Here is a 17,681-nt window from a genome sequence, read left to right as displayed (position 1 = left end):
CACCTTATAAGAAAACAATATATATATATATATATATATATATATATATATATATATATATATATATATATATATATTATATATACACGCATGTATGAGTAGACTTCAGTTATATATGCCTCAAATCATGCATCATACTGTATGATAGACTAAAATATGAAATTATGTTTGATGTTTGTATGAACAAACATGCCAAATACTGTTCAGTTCAGGAATCATAGCCTGCGACTGTAACAGGCATGTGCAATGCTTATCAGGCCTACATTATGTAAATTATGTAAGCTTTAGTCTTCCATAGAGTGCAATGGATGGCTTGATGTGTAATTGCCAGTTTTGAATGGCAATTAAATCATAAACATGAACTACATTGTAACTGTACATGGTATATTACACCCTGAAAGTATTACCTTTTTTTTGGGGGGGGGGGGGGGGAAGGAAGGGGAGGTAGACAAAGTATCTCATAAATGAGGAGTTGACAAAAATTCTGATATAAAAGAGAACACAAGAACACAACATGTAAATGCTCTCAACGTGCATAATATTGTTAAAGAAAAGAGATTAAGCGAACATTTCATTTAGCTGTTAATTTTGTGTTTCAACATTGTATGTGTATGTCCAGGGTTAATGGCAATCATACTATATATATGGTGCGCTGTTTGCAGTATGTGACACCATAGGTTGAGTTTTGTTTGTGTGGGGCTGGGGAACTAAAGATGAAGTATCTCCAGAAATAAGGAGTTGACAAACATGCTGATATAAAGAGACCACAAGACCAAGTTGATACTCTCAGCCTATATGCTATATAAAAAGAGAGCTATTTAGCTGATGATTTGATGTTTCAGCTTAGTCACGGTGTACTGGTCACGGTCAATTGCAGTGTTTGCAGTATGTGACACCATTTGTGTGGGGCTTAGAACTACTATGAATAAAAAGTATCTCCAGAAATTAGAATTTGACCCAAAAAAAAAAGTGCTGAAGATATAAAGAGAACACAAGATCAAAGTAAATGCTCCCAGCCTTTTATTTTCATTACAGAAAATTAGCATTCTATTGTGAAGCTTGTTATTTGATGTTTCAAGGAAGTTCAGCAATACATGTATACAATTTATATAGAACACCATAATTGTGTTCATAACTCTTATGCAGATATTTGTCCCAAACTATGAGGTGACATGCAATACTGAGTATGAAAATGGATCGATATCATTTCCAAAACCATTAATCTCCTTCCTGAACATGCTGAATGTTATGTTATGCAGTTTATTCTGATTTGGAATCTATTAGAGTCAAATAAAGGAATGTTTTAATGGATGCTGTAACCCTTGCCTATTTTATACATCAAAGGGTGGTTTTATTAGCCAAAAACACAAAAAAGTTATTAGTTTGAGGTTTTCAAACGAATCTTATATGAGGATATGAGGATTGAGACTTGTTATTTGTACATGTGTTTAAAAGAGGATATCAAGCAGGAGAAAGAGAAGTAATCCAAGCTAAATCCGACTTTTTGACATAAACTTTATTAAAGGTATGTTTAATGCACTGCAGTGATGATGAAAATGTTTACTTAAATGTGTTATACAACTGGCCTTTAGTGCTGTTGTGGTTGGTCTGAAACTGAAGTCTATTCATAACAAAAGTTTTATTTCAGCATTTTCTGAAAAGCTCTATTTGTGTCTCATAAGGTGAATACATCATACAGAAAAAGTAGGCTGTGTGACCAGTAAAACAAAATACAACTTCACACAAATTTCAAATTTCTTCAGTGTTCCTTAAAGGGAAGATAAACCCCAAGAGCAATGTGGATTGAGTGAAAGCAGCAACATAAGTAGAACACATCAGTGAAAGTTAGAAGAAAATCGGACAATCGATGCAAAAGTTATGAATTTTTAAAGTTTTGATGTTGGAACCGCTGGGTGAGGAGACTACTAGAGGTTATGACGTATGAGTGGACAACAATACCAAGAGAATATAAAGAAAATTCTGCAAAAATCCATTTTTCATGAAAATTATAAATTCCATCAACTTGATATTGACATATGTTAAGGGTAGCAATTATTCCCCCTGCTTTCTGAAAACGGTTGGTCCATTGCTCTTTCATGATTCTAGAAAAGTGAATTTTTGTTGAATTCCCTTTATATTTTCTTTGTATTGTTGTCCACTCATACGTCATATCCCCTAGTAGTCTCCTCACCCAGCGGTTTCAACTCCAAAACTTTAAAAATTCATAACTTTTGCATCGATTGTCCGATTTTCCTCAAACTTTCACTGATGTGTTCTACTAATGTTGCTGCTTTCACTCAATCCACATTGTTCTTTGGGTTTACCTTCCCTTTAAAGGTGTATTGATAGTATCAATGTAAAACATTCAAAAGGTATGAACATCTTATATGTCTGACATTAATTATGTGCAAGGTATTATGGCTGTATTATTAAGAAACCTAAATAACATGTTTAGTGTTATGGTATATACTACATAGAGGCATGTGTGAGCATGTGTGTGTGTGTGTGTGGTCAAATTGTGCATGCAAACTACCCTGGTTCCCAGGGTATAAACGGGTAATTTGAAGGCACAACCCTTGTTGGGTGTAAAGGAGTCTGCGCCAAGACTACTACATGCACTAACTGGAGACTGGTGGGAGATGCTACAGTACAGGACCTATGGGACAGTGTAGTCTTGGCGCAGACTCCTTGACCGAAAACAAGGTTTTGTGCGTCCAAACAAGTGGTCTGGCAACCCCTTTCCCGACCAGATATTTTGTCAGTTTTTATTTTTTGATTATGTACACCCATAGGACATTCATTTAGGCCAAGTTTGGTCCATGGGCTCCATGGGGTAAATTACACCAGCCGGAGGGCCTTTTCGGGGGGTCCCTGGGGGCCGAACCCGCCCTCAGGGACCAGGCTGACGCGCATTTTTTCAATGAGGAGGGTGGCCCCAGCAACTCTGAGGGGTCAAACCTTTTGGGCTTGGTGGGGTAAATTGACCAGCAGCCAGCTCTCAGACTATACGTCATGTGAAGATACTTTCAACGACTCCAACTTGAACTACCACTTTGAAGTGCGAAATCCGCCACCACCTGACTATGCGCATCTAAATGAGTACATACAGGTGTCTCGAAATGACGATTGCATAATCATGCATCGTCACTGACAAAGGAACTGTTTCCCTAATTCCAGGTTTATTTAGCTGAAAATGTGCCTTTTAGCATGTTTAGGCGGAAACGTCTTTGAATAAACGCCAATGATGAGAAGCAGCAAACGTCAGAACATGACTAATTTTTTGTCGTATACTAACTGGTATTTTGCTTGGAAATCCTAGACTCGCTCACTATCGCTCACACATAGGCCTACAACCTTGCCTAATAGTGAGACATATATATCCAGGGGCGGATCCAGGAATTCCGTAAAGAGGGGGCGCGTTTACAAAATTAAAGGGGAGGCGCACGCACCCCTCCCCCCATTTTTTTTTCTTTTCATTTCTTTTGTTTCAACAAAAAAAAAATAAAGGGGGGGGGGCGTGCGCCGGTTGCGGTCCTCCCTGGATCCGCCCCTGCATATCCGCTTCCCTATACTGTCTCTTTTTACTCTGGAAAAGTGTGCGGAAAAGCGGATGGAAAATGAGATTAAAAAACAATAAATAATCAGCTAAAAATTTAGCTTTCTCTAAGTATCTGCATCTCGCTCATGAAGTTATCTGAGAGGTGATATACTAATACATACCACAACTGCACATATTGTATTTTCCTTGATTTATGACAGTAGCATCTTCTGCGCATTTGGTTCTTTATATTGAGTTTTCAAAGCTGCGTTGTGTTTGCTCTGCTATAATATGGCTTGCCGGCGGCGGAGATCATTTTGTAGGGTCAAAGCAGGGAAGAATGTTTACAATGTTGGTTATACTTTTGACATAGACAGAGGCATGTATTAATAAACGAAATAATGAATGCCTATGTGTAGTAGGTCCATGGTTATACTTTCACTGGCTTCATGCCAATGAAGTAAATGTACACGTACACACAATATATATCAATATCATTATACATGATATAGGCCCCTATGCAAAATTACAGGTAATTTAACTATGTATGTAACTATGTAATGTACTGATGTAAAGCACATTGTAAACAGTACACACACAACCTAAATTGGTAGGCAGGACTAATAAGAAACTAGTCCAGATGGTGTCACCCTGGACTAGTGTTATTCTAGTAATGCTAGCTTGACTTGCTTATTGGACTACCGTGAAGTTAGTAATGACTACTGGACTTGGTAAGCCAAGGCAAGTAATGACTTCTGGACTTGCATAATGCTAGTCATGATGTTAGTTAACACTGCTGGACTAGGGAAATCAAGCTAGTAACGAGCATAAAACTACTCATCATGTTAGTAGTGATTGCTGGACTAGTTAGGCAAAAGATAGTCAAAGAGTGCTGGACTAGCACAAAGCTAGTCATGTCTGCTGAACTAAGTTACTAGCTTTGGATTTCCATGCTAGTCATGACTGCTGGACTAGCATGAGACTTGTAATGGATGCTGGACTATGCTGAGTAAGGCTAGTCATTGCTGCTTGACTAGAAAACGACTAGCTTTAAGCTAGTGTAGATGGTGTCAAGTTACACTAACATAGAGCTAGTACAAACAGCTAGACTAGCTTATTGCTGGTCTGGCCCTTTTGACTAGCTTTCACCAAACCTAGTGCAGCATGCGTGACAAGCGAAAGCTAGTCAAGGTCTCGGAGATGAATCTGAAATGAAATTACATGTATACAGATAATGTAACTGTGACGAAAATACATTAAAACAAAAGCAATAATATCAGGTTAAAAATCTCAAATTTTATTCATCCAACGAATGCAGCAAATTAATGTAGGCATCATGAATATCACAAATGAATCTTACATAATTGAATAGAAATTGAATTGCAGCATTGAATAAACATATGAATATACAGGGTTACATAAAAACACTCAATGCACAATGGGAAGCATGAAATAAATCAAGAGTCGAGCTCTACAACTGCATATCTCCTTATATACAACATTTATATAAAATTGAACCCGTAAATGGCCATGTGTTGTGAACTTGCAACCCAAAAGGGTGGACCAAAAAAAAAAAAAATGCTATGATTCATTGTTATATGAGCTCATTAAGCACATGAAATTGTGACACGGCAAGTGATAGAATAAAAAAAAAAACGATGAAGGTGCGGGGGAGGTGAGGGGGAGAGGGGAGAGAAACGGTACACATAAAGTCTATGGGAGCGATTTTTTTAATTATGTGAATAAGTTTGCTATACTAGGAACTAGGCAGTTGATTTTGGTTTTTTCTTACAGCTAGGACAGGTATAATAATCCAACTCCAAATGCATTATAAATTTCTCAATGATAATTATCTCAAATCAAGTCACAAAAGCTTTAATCATATGACCAAGTCAACTTAACACTATGAGAGCAAATTTATTATAATTCATAATTTTGGTATGATATGGGCTACAAACTTGATTTGAGTCTTTCTCATCCTTCTCATTATTTCAGCTTCATAACGCATGTTTTATTGTACAGTGTATTAAGAACTATAAATTATATGTGGCTATACAACTCGAAATCTGTGTCAAGGAGTAGCCGCAAGGCAAAGTCTGAAACTAAAGCAGAAATTCATTCCCAAGGATTGTGTACTAAATGTACAGTACATGTATTTTGGAATTTAATTAGAGAAATCTGACTCTGGTTGCTTTCTTACAAATGATTATAACATAGGCATATAGTAATAACTCATTGAGATAATGTGTGTGGTTCCTATACAATTTCGTTATTACAGAGTATATTTCATAAACTTTCACACACAAACACATTACTGTCCATAAGAATAAAATGTAATGAGGCTTGCAGTGATGTAACATCCAATACAAATGTAGGTACATGTAATGTATTAATCTGATCTAAAAATACAACAAACGGAACAAATTCTCTAAAAATTTCAGATTTTGACTTTCTTTTTATATCATGCCATTTTGTACAGAAAGGATGCATTTCTGAAGGTGGTATCAAGGTATGAAATCAGACTAGTACAAGACCGATGTTAGTACACAAAACAGTCTGTCCAAAGGGGTTTTCCGAGGTATTGTCATGAACAACATTTCATGAATATTCTTTATCTTTAAGGTATCTACTTAAAACGTATCTTGACTGTAATGCTTTCGGGTCTGGAGAGCAAGATTTTTTTTTTCCTCTTTTGGGGGCCCTATCCTCTGCCCCCCCCCCCCCCCCCCCCCCCCCCGAGCTCCAAGGAGGTGATCATAGGTATTGAGGCATTGTCATGAACGTATATTCTTCACCTATAAAGATATCCACATACACCATATCTTGCCTATAATGCTTTTGGATCTGGAGCACAAAAGTTTCTCCCATCTTCCCTTGCCCCCCCCCCCCCCCCCCCCCCCCCCCCGACCACATGCTCAATATGAACAACCTTGGGACCCTACCCACTAAGGATGATCCCAACCAAGATTGACTGAAATCTGGACTCCGGTTTGAAGAAGATGGACATGTGTTTTTTCCCCTTGGCCCCCACCACCGAAACTTGGGTCTTTCCATGAACAAACTATATTCTTTATAGGTAAATGTATAGATCTACAAATAACATATTAACTGCATTGTTTTGGGGTCTGGAGAAGAAGATTTTTAAAGATTACCCCCTTTTTCCCCTTGGGGCTGTCCCCCTGGGCCACATGCTCCACATGAACAACTTTTGGTCCCTACCCCCTAAGAATGATCCCCACCAAGTTTGGTTGATATCCGCCCACCAGTTCTTGAGAAGAAGATGAAAATGTAAAAGTCTATGCACGACGCATGACGAACAAAAAGCGATCGATCGCAATAGCTCACTCAAGCCTTTGGCTCAGTTGAGTTTAAAATAGACACAATGAACATTACCCACTTCACTAGCAGTTGTTAAGACCACATTTTGAAAACAGTACATGGATCGACCAGTCTCTGTCCTAAAAATAGATCTTTTTTTTTTTCACCAGAAAGCCAGTTTCTGACTAAAGGCAGTTTATTGTGTTACTGATATTTGATCATCTAATATTCAAATTAAATATCAACTAGCACTAATTGACAAAATTTGAAACAGTTAACCAAAATAAACTAACAATTATACCTCAAATGACATTGTTTTTTTTTACTTTTGAGGCTTTGACCCTGTCATGTGACTTCAAAGTGTGTCATAAGGGGAAAGTTACCATAGTGCACCTATTATCCAAGTTTGGTTACGATTGAAGTTCAAAAAAGTTACTGAAACTGTAACAGATGGACACATGGAAGGAAGCATGGATGAACATACAGAATTTGGATCGTTTTGTGTCATCACAATATTTGGTGAATACTGCCAGTTGTTTGGGAAAATAAAATCTTCCCTATAATAAGGTTGTTTTCAGGGCAGCTTGAAGTTTCAAAACAAACTCTTTTCATCGACGAGCCCTGTTCTACTTTTAGTGTTGAAGTGCTGCAGTACGTCCTGGTAACAGCTTCATGTTCATCTACAGATGAGCCTGATGAGGCTGACTCTTCAACAAGAATGTAAGTTCCAACTTCAGAGGAGCATTTAATGTATCTCAAAAGAGGAAAAAGCAAGGATATGTACGTAGGCCTATACACCGATGGTAGCTGTCTCTTCTCGTTGGGCTTCTAATCTAACGTTGGAATTGTGTTCAGTCAGGGGCTTGGTGGGAGCTGCATCTACTCTCTCTCTGCCTGAGTTGATGAGTGGTGTCATAGCTCCTCAAGGTCTCCAAACGATACTCAATGAATCCCGAGATCCTTGTCATACAGGTACTCCTGAAATATAAGAATGCATTGTAGGTCAAAGCTTTTTCTCGAGTCTCAACAAATTTCACTTTGGCACAGAGTTGACTATAACTGATGAAGATCTGATAGCAGTAGAAATACATGTAGTGGCATTCTTATGGAAGAAAACGAGAATAGGTTTATAATAAATGAACGGCGCAACTGGCATGTTGGAGCTTACATTACATTACGTTACGTTGGAGTTTACGTACATCCAACCTAAGTCATGGAATCAGACCAATCTGCACACAAAATTTATTAGACATCTATGAACATGTACATCAAAGATTATCAAAAGCCCCCACATTGCCTGTATATTTGCCCAATGATTTAATTAAGACATAGATGCAATTAATTTCCCTGTAAAGGCCATTTTTTTTTTTTTTTTGGGGGGGGGGGGGCGCTCATGACCATATCCTGAACAACTTTGTGTCCTTGCCCCCTAACTAAACAAGGATGATCAACTCCTAGTATGGTTGAATTCTGTCCACTATCTCTGGAGAAAAGTTGAAAATGTTCAAGTTTTTAAAAGCTAGATGAATAAGATACCATGTATGTCACTTAAGCTTTCTGCTAAAGAGGGCTAAAAAGTTGTAGATCACATAAACTTATGAGTATAAACTTACATATCCTTGTGCACCTTGTGTGGTGTCTCACAAAGTGGGGTACTGCATCGCAACTGCCTTGGCTTCAACGCGTCTTTTGCTCACTACTTGGGTATCTGAATTTAAAAAGGAAGCAAGAAGAATGTTAATCATATTCTACGAAGCAAATATATAACATCAAAAAATTGACCCTCATTTCAATCTTTTAAGGGGCTGAACTATTTTTATGTTTTTTTTTTCTTGGCATTAATTTCTATTGCTATTCAGTACCGCTGTTTCAAGTACATTTATTCATGTGCTTCTTACACCAAATATCAGTTAATACAAATGAAAATTTCATGCAGATGGGTTAAGTGTGGATGTGCACAGTTAGTAGAAAAATACAAGATGTGATTATCCATCGAACTTTATGGCAAATCAATTTCCATTTTTTTTTATTCATCATTATTATAATTATATCATAAGTATTAGGACTATTATCATTTACATGTGGCCCAATGGGGCTACCAAGAAAATAAGTCAGCGCGGAGTCTTGTAGGTACACTCTGTTTACATGTTTCATACAAGTATATCAGTCTTTATTTTTAAATCTATAACCATCACTTCATTTACAACGTTATACTTACCGGTCCCTTCATTTTTTTTTTTATTATTATTATTATTTTTTTTTTTTTTTTTGGGGGGGGGCACATTTTAGACTGTTATTCTCTATATTTGAGAAGACAAAAACAAAAATGAACAGGCAAATTAGATGGTGCTATATTGCATGGAAATGTATAGTACAAGACATGACAATGGGAACTGGTTTTCCAGACCAGTATTCAAACAATTGAACTTACGCTGTACAGTTTTCTGCTTCCATTATCAACAAGAAATATGCTACGATGATCTGGATAAGCAGGTGTCTCCTTGGAGCAGTCAGAACTCCTTCCATCAGCTATTGAAGTATCTCCTCCCCCTTGGAGTGATGTGTGTGTTGAATTCCTGGGCAAATAAGTAAAATTTAAAGGTTTTACAAATCATACAAATTATGGCATGAGGATAATAGGTCCCTCCAGTTTACATTATAAACTTGAAGTGCAAAATCATTTAATATACATATTTGCCATAACGTTCAGCTCTACTTACACAACTCAAGACTGACCATAACATGGTTTTCACTTCTGTCGATACAGCAAGTACACATTTTTCTTAAATACGAGTACTAACCTCTCAAGGCTTTCATTTTCAGAGAGAAGGACAGCTCCAAAACTGCTCCATGAAGAATAATTAATACTTGAAAATCATTTCTTCAAACAAAACAAAACCAACAAAGCTTTCAGTCTCTTAATGTAGCCTCTTATGTAATTACTGAGACTCTAGAATGTAAAATAAATGTGAATCAATTTCAAACTAGTCTCCCTTCATTAATCATCGTGGAAAACAACAGAATAGCTTACAGCAGGGTTAGTGCAATGGAAGTCCATATCTCAGAGGCTCCTTCGCTGATGTTGGCCCGGTGTTTCCAGCATTCGTCAACCCTGCATTCAATGGCTAGTCGTTGGCCACATCTGTTACATGTACTTCTTCAATCTGGTGATCTGCACCCTCGTGGTGTGACAGAGACTGTACAGCTATCAATCTGTCTTCGTTCTCCAAATGATGACCCCTATACCGAGTTCCTTTAAATCACCATCACTCCCGAAGAACTGTCATGTTACGTCTTTTTATCTGGAGGAAAGCATGAAAACACAATGTGCAGAAATGGATTTAGAACTCATATCCACAAGACAATATGCAGTACCGTTTTGTTCACACAAATACTAAGTGTGCATCAATAGAAAAGCTAGAAATTACTTTTTAGCTACATCGATCAGCATATTTAGAAAGACCCAAAGATGATCTCTGCCAAATTTCAATGCCTAAGGTCACCTGTAACTTTCATAAAAAACAATGTTCAAATATAGTACCCCTTGTCGTCTGCTAAAAAGGGGGATCGATCTCCATGATGTGTGAGCACGTTGATCTTCAGCTAGAAGTGTGATGTCACAGTGGACTAACACTTAACAGTGCATGCATCGTATTTCTTACTTAGATGATTGCCACACATGACGTGGGAGTGCAATAACACTATGGTATTCTCCCAGCTGTGTGGATGCTCGAATGTGGTGGCAAATAAAAGTCCTTTTTACTACATAGGTCATCACAATTATATAAATCACCAAATTTCACCATTTTTTTTTTTTATTACCGTATCAATCGAGATCACCTTCTGGCAACACAGTGTCAGTGATTCGGCTGTCGACTCAATAGCAATGTAGAGTTTCTAGACGCTTCTAGTCTATTGCATTAACCCTATTTCAACTGGGCTATTGGAGACCAAGTTTTTACGGGGGGGGGGGGGGGGGGGGGGTCAACGGGGGGGGGGGGGTCAATTTGACCCCCCCTTCAGATCTCGGCTGCCGATCGCGCGATCGCCGCAAAATTTTGCCTGAAAATAGAGAAGGATGTCAACTACAAGATTACACGGTCATACAATAGAAAAAATGTTGATTTTATATTTTTGAATGAATTAATTATGCAAATTTATGCATGAAATTATATTTTTACATATAACTCCAACAAAAAGACTGAAGGATTGCTACATTTTTGTGTCAGAGTTCCTCAAGACACATCAAACAATTTTCTTTTAAAAAAATAGCGCAGTCAAAATCAGTTTCTTTTGTTTTTTTATTGTTTTGTTAATTTTTCATGTATTTTACTGTTTTTTCGATCTTTTGTTTTCCATTGTTTGTTTGTTTTTTTTTCCAAAATTTGTTGCAGGCACTTTTTCAAGCTTATCTACATTAGAATTGATTAATTTCAATGGTTAAAAGTTGAAATAATCTAATTTATATCAATTAACCAAAAAAAAAACAAACAAACAAACAAACAAACCACAATTTGCATAGGATTTGCACAGAAATCATGAATTTGAGCTGTTTTCAGGTTGACATGCATATATGCAAAACATTGCGTAACTTCAAAACGGTGTACCCGGACGTCGCAAATTTGGTCTCAAAATATGCGGGAGACTTCAATGAAAAAAAGTCATAAAATGACGCGGCAAAATCTTTGCGCGTTGCCGAATCGTGGCGTGAAATGTCGAGAAGGGGGTCAATTTGACCCCCCAGTTAAAATAGGGTTAATTATAGCACAGCTTTATATACGTCGATCTCTAACCGTGGTCTAAACTCGACCAGACGTCTCCCTCTACATACTTTACAGTGATCATCTCTGTGTGCATGATGCTATGCAAGTAGTCCATGTAGAGTTCATACCACTGCACTGTAGGCCTAACGTTAGGTCTATAATACCGCAATGAGAACCGGACCTAGGCCCTAGGATATAGCTTATCCTGGAAAACCGTTCAATGTAGGCCCTAGATGTTTAACAGTGGTCTAGGTTCTGCTTCTACTACGTTCTAGGGCTAAATCGTGATATCGGTCCCCTCTCATTCTGCGTGTGTGTCTCCACTAATGCGCAAAGTCTATGGAGGTTGAAAGAAGTCCCCAGCTATAGCGGTGAAGGGTGAGTGGGGACCTAACCGGAGTTCTAGACTACCTACTAATACTAGTTGGGCCTAACCCGTTAGTAATAGTAGGCCTATTTCGCGTTAATGCTGTTCTAGTTGGAATAGAATAAATGAGTAGGGCCTACAATTAACGCCAACAGTTGTGAGACTTGTTTAGACTAACGGTTAGACTTTTACAGTTAGACTTAGAGTAAGCCCTACCTCGGTAGAACCCCAACTTAAGTACATGTAGACTAGACCGTGTCTAGTTCGATCTATTAGTTTCTCTAGGATCTAACATTACACTGTTAGTAGTTAACGTTAGGCCTACGACTAACGTTCTGGAGAATTTAGACTCAGAGTTTAGTCAGGGCTGCCAACTCTCACGCATTGAGCGTGAGACTCACGCATTTTGGTCCTTTCTCACTCTAAAACTTTATTTCATTTGCATGCATTTCTATTGATCTCACTCATTTTGACTCCTAAATTATAGCATTGGCCTATGGGAGTCTCACCCTCAATTAGTTTCCAGTGTTGGCAGCCCTGGTTTAGTGTGTCCCAATATTTTCTGAAACGCATAATGTTAACGTTAGAACTTTTAGAACTCTATTAGAAGATAGCTCCTGATGATCGATGTACATGTATCATGAGAGGCATTTTTTCAACTTCGCTCTATAGGTGCCTACAAAAGTACAAGTAGCCCCCTCACACAGTTACAATGTCAGATGTACAATGTCAATGACGGTTACATTCGTCACTCATTTTTGTTAATTTTGGAAATCATAACCTGGTCTAGACTCTATTTTGTTTGAAAAATGCGTTTCTAACGTTAAAAAGTTAAAGACTTATGAAATAGTCCGCGAATATAGGCCGAGCCCCATCCCAACATGCACAAAGACTCAAAGTATTACTGTAGTATTAGATCCTAACACCTAACAGTTGAGTTTCGGCCTCGGATTCTAGCTGTTAGGTACAAGGTGTTTATGGTAAGGTAACTGCGACCAGCCCCATAGCTAACTGTGTACACTAACGTTACAAGGAGCGTCCCGGGCCCGGGGTTATTCGTAAGGTAACTAAACTTAGATGGTCGTTTACGGAGAGGTAGTAGCCCATAATACTGGAAAAACTCAACAAGTTATAATTAGATCGATCTATGGTTTGCTTACCTTCAAAAATGTGAATAATATCTCCGCCCCACTCCATTTGAAGACAGAAATTTTCTCACGTCCATTACATCCAGGCTCTGATTCTCACGATTGCACACGCACGTAAATCCTATGCATATAATACACGCACAGCACATCGTATACACATGCACACAGTACGTCCACGCACAGGCGACAGACGCGTCGCTCAGGTAAACCTTCCCGCGCCCAAACCAGGGGAAATTGCGGCTGGTGATTGGCTTAAAGTAAACACATGACAGGGGAATTCTCAATTTCTATTGGCCTAACCGAATGCATTCAAATATATGTATTCACTGGAATTCACCCTAGTTCTGCCAGCTTGACTTACTAGTTCACGGTAGTTCCTTCAGTTTTACTAACATGCGCTGTTTTCGTAAGATCAACGAGTTTATGATAGTTTCTCCACTTCGACTAGCTTTACACTAGTTCCTCCACTTTGACTAATTCTTGGCGTATACACTGCAAACTAGTACAGCATACAATTTTATGCTAGTCAGACTTGATTGACTAGCTTTGGGTTAGTAAACCATGGCCTGATTTAATCCAGCAGAGCATTACTAGCTGCATTGCCGCATTTTACTATCATCATGTTCGTATAGCAATTTTTACTAACCGTGCTCGACTAGTTTAATGCTAGTCAGGCCAGGAATTGACCCATTTAGGTTGTGTGTGTACTAAATTGTCTTAAAGTGCAAAAAATCATAAACTTAAACTACCATAACAATGTTAGGCTCTATCAATAGGCCTATAGGTCCTACTATTCATTGGGTCATGTACACGTGCATACAAGGAAAATATCATGACTTAGGTCACCTAATGCAAAGACAAACTGGTGGTCACACAAAGGAAAAAGAAAAAATGCATCCAGGAACAAAAGACACAGTATTGTACATGTAGAAAGAACAAGAACAGAATGACATTATACAGCACAACGAGGAGAAAGGAGAAAAGCAAAGAGGGAAGGACAGCTCAGGTCTGTGAACACGCCACTCATATCGCCAGGGCAAAGGTTGTTATGCAGTTTAATTATTAGCAGGGGCGGATTCAGGGAGGACCGCAACCGGCGCACGCCCCCCCCCCCCCCCCCGTTTATTTTTTGTTGAAACAAAAGAAATAAAAACAAAAAAATGGGGGAGGGGTGTGTGCGCCCCCCCCCCCTTTAATTTTGTAAACGCGCCCCCTCTTTACGGAATTCCTGGATCCGCCCCTGATTAGGTCACCTGAGCCGACGGCTCCAGTGAGCTGAATTGTTTAATTGCAATCACTCATTGTCCAGCGTTCGACGTGCGTCGTGCGTCGTGCGTAAACTTTTTCATCTTCTTCTTAAAAACCCTATGACAAATTTTCTCCAGATTCGGCATGTGCAGCATCCCTATAATGGGGATAGGATCTCATTTTGTTCAAATGGGGACCAAGTGCCCCCGAGGGCCCCCGCAAACACTTAGAAACCCCACTACCCAACTTGGGGGTTTTCAGGGAGTTAAAACTAACTTCTGGAACCCTATTTCACGATTGTTTGGGAAATATTAAAACACTACCCCTAATTCAAAATATTTTGGGAAAAATACTTTTAAAAAAACAGCCTATATCAACGATTCCAAACAAATAATTCATTAGTGACAACTTTACGCAAAGTCGGTATGAGCAACGGTCTAGTAATCCGGAGGTCTCGGGTTCGAATCCCGATGGAAACCCATTTTCTTTGCTCAAAATTGTCACTAATAAATCATTCGTTTCTGGTTAGTTTTCCCTTTGTTGCTTTCATTACATTAAAAAAAATAACTGTATCAATTCGGTGATACCTTGCATTAACTAATCCCCAAGTTGATTTACATCCTTCGGGTTTAAGGAGGTTACTGTGTGTGCGTGCGTGTGTGTGTGTGTGTCAGTGTGTGTCAGTGTGCGTATGTGTGCGTGTTTGTGTGTGTGTGTGTGTGTGTGTGTATGTGTATGTGTGTGTGTGTCACACATAATAGCTTTTGACCATCCCCGAGCACTGAGAATCAGTGGTTTATGGGACGAACACTTACAGTTACTGTTAGTAAAAGGACTTTTTATAAGAGCACCGATCTTGCAAAGCAATCCGGAGGTCTCGGGTTCGAATCCCAATGAAAACCCACTTTCTTTGCTCAAAGTTGTAACCAATAAATCATTCGTTTCTGGTCAGTTTTCCCTTATCCCCAAGTTGATTTATATCCCTCGAGTTTATATCAGGTTAATGTGTGTGTGCGTGTGTGTGCGTATGTGTGTGTGTGTGTGTGTGTGTGTGTCATACATACACACATTATATCTTTTGACCATACGAGCATTGAAAATCAATGGTTTATGAAACAAACACTGTACTAGAGCCTTCTATAGTCGGTAGAATACCGGTCTAGCAGTTCAGAGGTGTCGGGTTCGAATCCCGATGGAAACCCTTTTTCTTTGCTCAAAGTTGTCACTTAGTTAATGGCAGATATCATTTTGAAGATGTTATATATCAAAATAAAAGACGCGTCGTCAGTGGTAGCGCGCCCATATCTTATTATTTATGTCGTTATATAAATATATTCTGATGTATTTTATTTGTTTCTCTTGCTCTCTTTGCTCTCTTTTCCTTTACGTCCCTTTCCTTCATTTCATAGTTTTCGTTATATACTAGGTTGTTTGTTATAACAGGAGCGGATCCGGGAATCCAGGAATTCCGTATAAAGGGAAGTCGCCTTTACAAAACACGCCCCCCCCCCCCCCATTTTTTTTCTTTTAACTTCTTTTGTTTTAACAAAAATAAAGAGGGGACGCGCGCCCGGTGCGCCCACCTCTGGATCCGCCACTGGTTTAACAAGACCAACATTTTTACCTAGGGACCTACACATTACAAGCTCTGTTTTTTAGTAGGTGCCCCACATTCATGTTTGTAAAATTGTCTTCTCTTGCATTCTTTTTAATTCGACGCTATGTCTATAGTTTTGTATTATGTTATTTGTGTTTGAGATGTGGAACAATAAAATAAAATCAAATCAAATCAAATTTAGATAATGAAGATCAATGGGCGGAGCAAACTTCAATGACGTCACAAGTATCAAGCGTGTTCGGCGAGTTTCGGTAGGTTTTCGAAATAGAAAGGAGAATTCTCCTCGCTTTCGATGTTGCACAAATCTTTTCCGAGAGGTCGGGAATAGTAACACATTGTAACTGGGGTTAGCTTAAACTCTACTTGCAATTTCACGAAATATTATTCATGTTTAATATCTTTGAATGGGCAGTTTAATGGTTTTCGTTCGAGAATCAGAGCCGTTGACATGTACATGAACCACACGTGAACCACTATGGACAGGCTTCTCTACGTATGGGGTCTAGGGCAATTACCCCCTGGGCAATTACCCCGCACCCTTTCCCTGGCCCTAATCCTAATCCTGAACCTAACCCTAACCCTAACCCAGACTCCTAACCCTAAACCTAACCCTAACCCTAATCTTTACTCTAACCTTACCACTAACCAGTATTTGGCCGGGGGGTAATTGCCCTCTGGGGGTGATTCCCCGGATACGCTACGTATATGACGTATATAATATGGAGATAGGTGTATTATGCATGGTTAATCGTATCAAAAGCCTTGGAGAAGTCCAGAAATCCTGGATATATCTATTATATATATATATATATATATAGAGAGAGAGAGAGAGAGAGAGAGAGAGAGAGAGAGTAGCCTAAGTAGCTACTAGCACATCAGTAAAACCAATAACAGCGCAGTAATGTTTTTTACCTAGTGGCAGCCCAGTGACGCAAAAGTATACTCATCCCTATACAGCCCCTTCTTTGAGTTTATTATGAAATCCTTTATTTTGCTTCCTGGTTCAAAGGATCATCATGCCCGGGTGTGGGGTGCATCGTCACGCTGTCTTATCAGTAATCTGGAGTGGGGCTTTGGTGATGAAGGTTATGGACCTGTTATGGGGGAGTTATCGATGCCAAACTCGTAAACTGCCATCCATCACCCTTTTCCGGGGGGAAAGGAGAATTGACCATAAAAAAGAGGAAATCCAACAAAAAAATAAAGAAGAGGAAATCCAACAAAAAAGAGAAGAAGAAGAGGAAAGTCTGACAGGACGCTAAATAAAGGATTTCATAAACTCAAAGAAAGGGCTGTATAGGGCTGTGGGGAAGTTGTAAAATTTTATCCCTGAAAAATGGCCAGTTAGGGGGAAAAAGCTTAGCTCAAATTTGTAAAATATTCTTAGAAGTTAAACATTGGGAATTCCACCATTCTAATTGCATTAGAATAATATCATATATGTTATGAAATACAACAAACCCCATATTCCTGAAATATAATGTGTTATAGAAATCTTTAACATTATTATTTGCATACAGTTGTGTAATATTTCAAATTCTACGCCGCGGTGTTACATGTCAAGCCGTTATTAAAGCATTTTTTTCTCTAAGATTTGCTCTTTTCGTGAGTTTTTTGTGCAAAGCAGGTTTCAATTCATTTTCATCATTATCATTGCTGAGCAATTTACGTCATCTCATTA

At 38.7% G+C, this 17,681-nt stretch overlaps 1 long non-coding RNA gene across 1 annotated transcript; it reads right to left on the bottom strand.

Annotated features, from left to right (window-relative positions):
• Positions 1-7,179: 7,179 nt before the first annotated feature.
• On the bottom strand, positions 7,180-13,391 carry LOC139735879 (uncharacterized). The gene is made up of 5 exons (XR_011711231.1): positions 13,147-13,391; positions 9,888-10,158; positions 9,288-9,432; positions 8,470-8,564; positions 7,180-7,834 (listed from the first exon to the last, which is right to left on the bottom strand). It is a non-coding gene; the product is annotated as an uncharacterized lncRNA (long non-coding RNA).
• Between the last annotated feature and the right edge of the window lie 4,290 nt (positions 13,392-17,681).

Source organism: Diadema antillarum, unplaced genomic scaffold, assembly GCF_040938485.1.
Source record: "Diadema antillarum isolate AM-2024a unplaced genomic scaffold, OU_Dant_1.0 seq00000604_RagTag, whole genome shotgun sequence".
NCBI classification, from domain to species: Eukaryota; Metazoa; Echinodermata; class Echinoidea; order Diadematoida; family Diadematidae; genus Diadema; species Diadema antillarum.
This window is presented reverse-complemented; position numbering and strand designations above follow the sequence as displayed.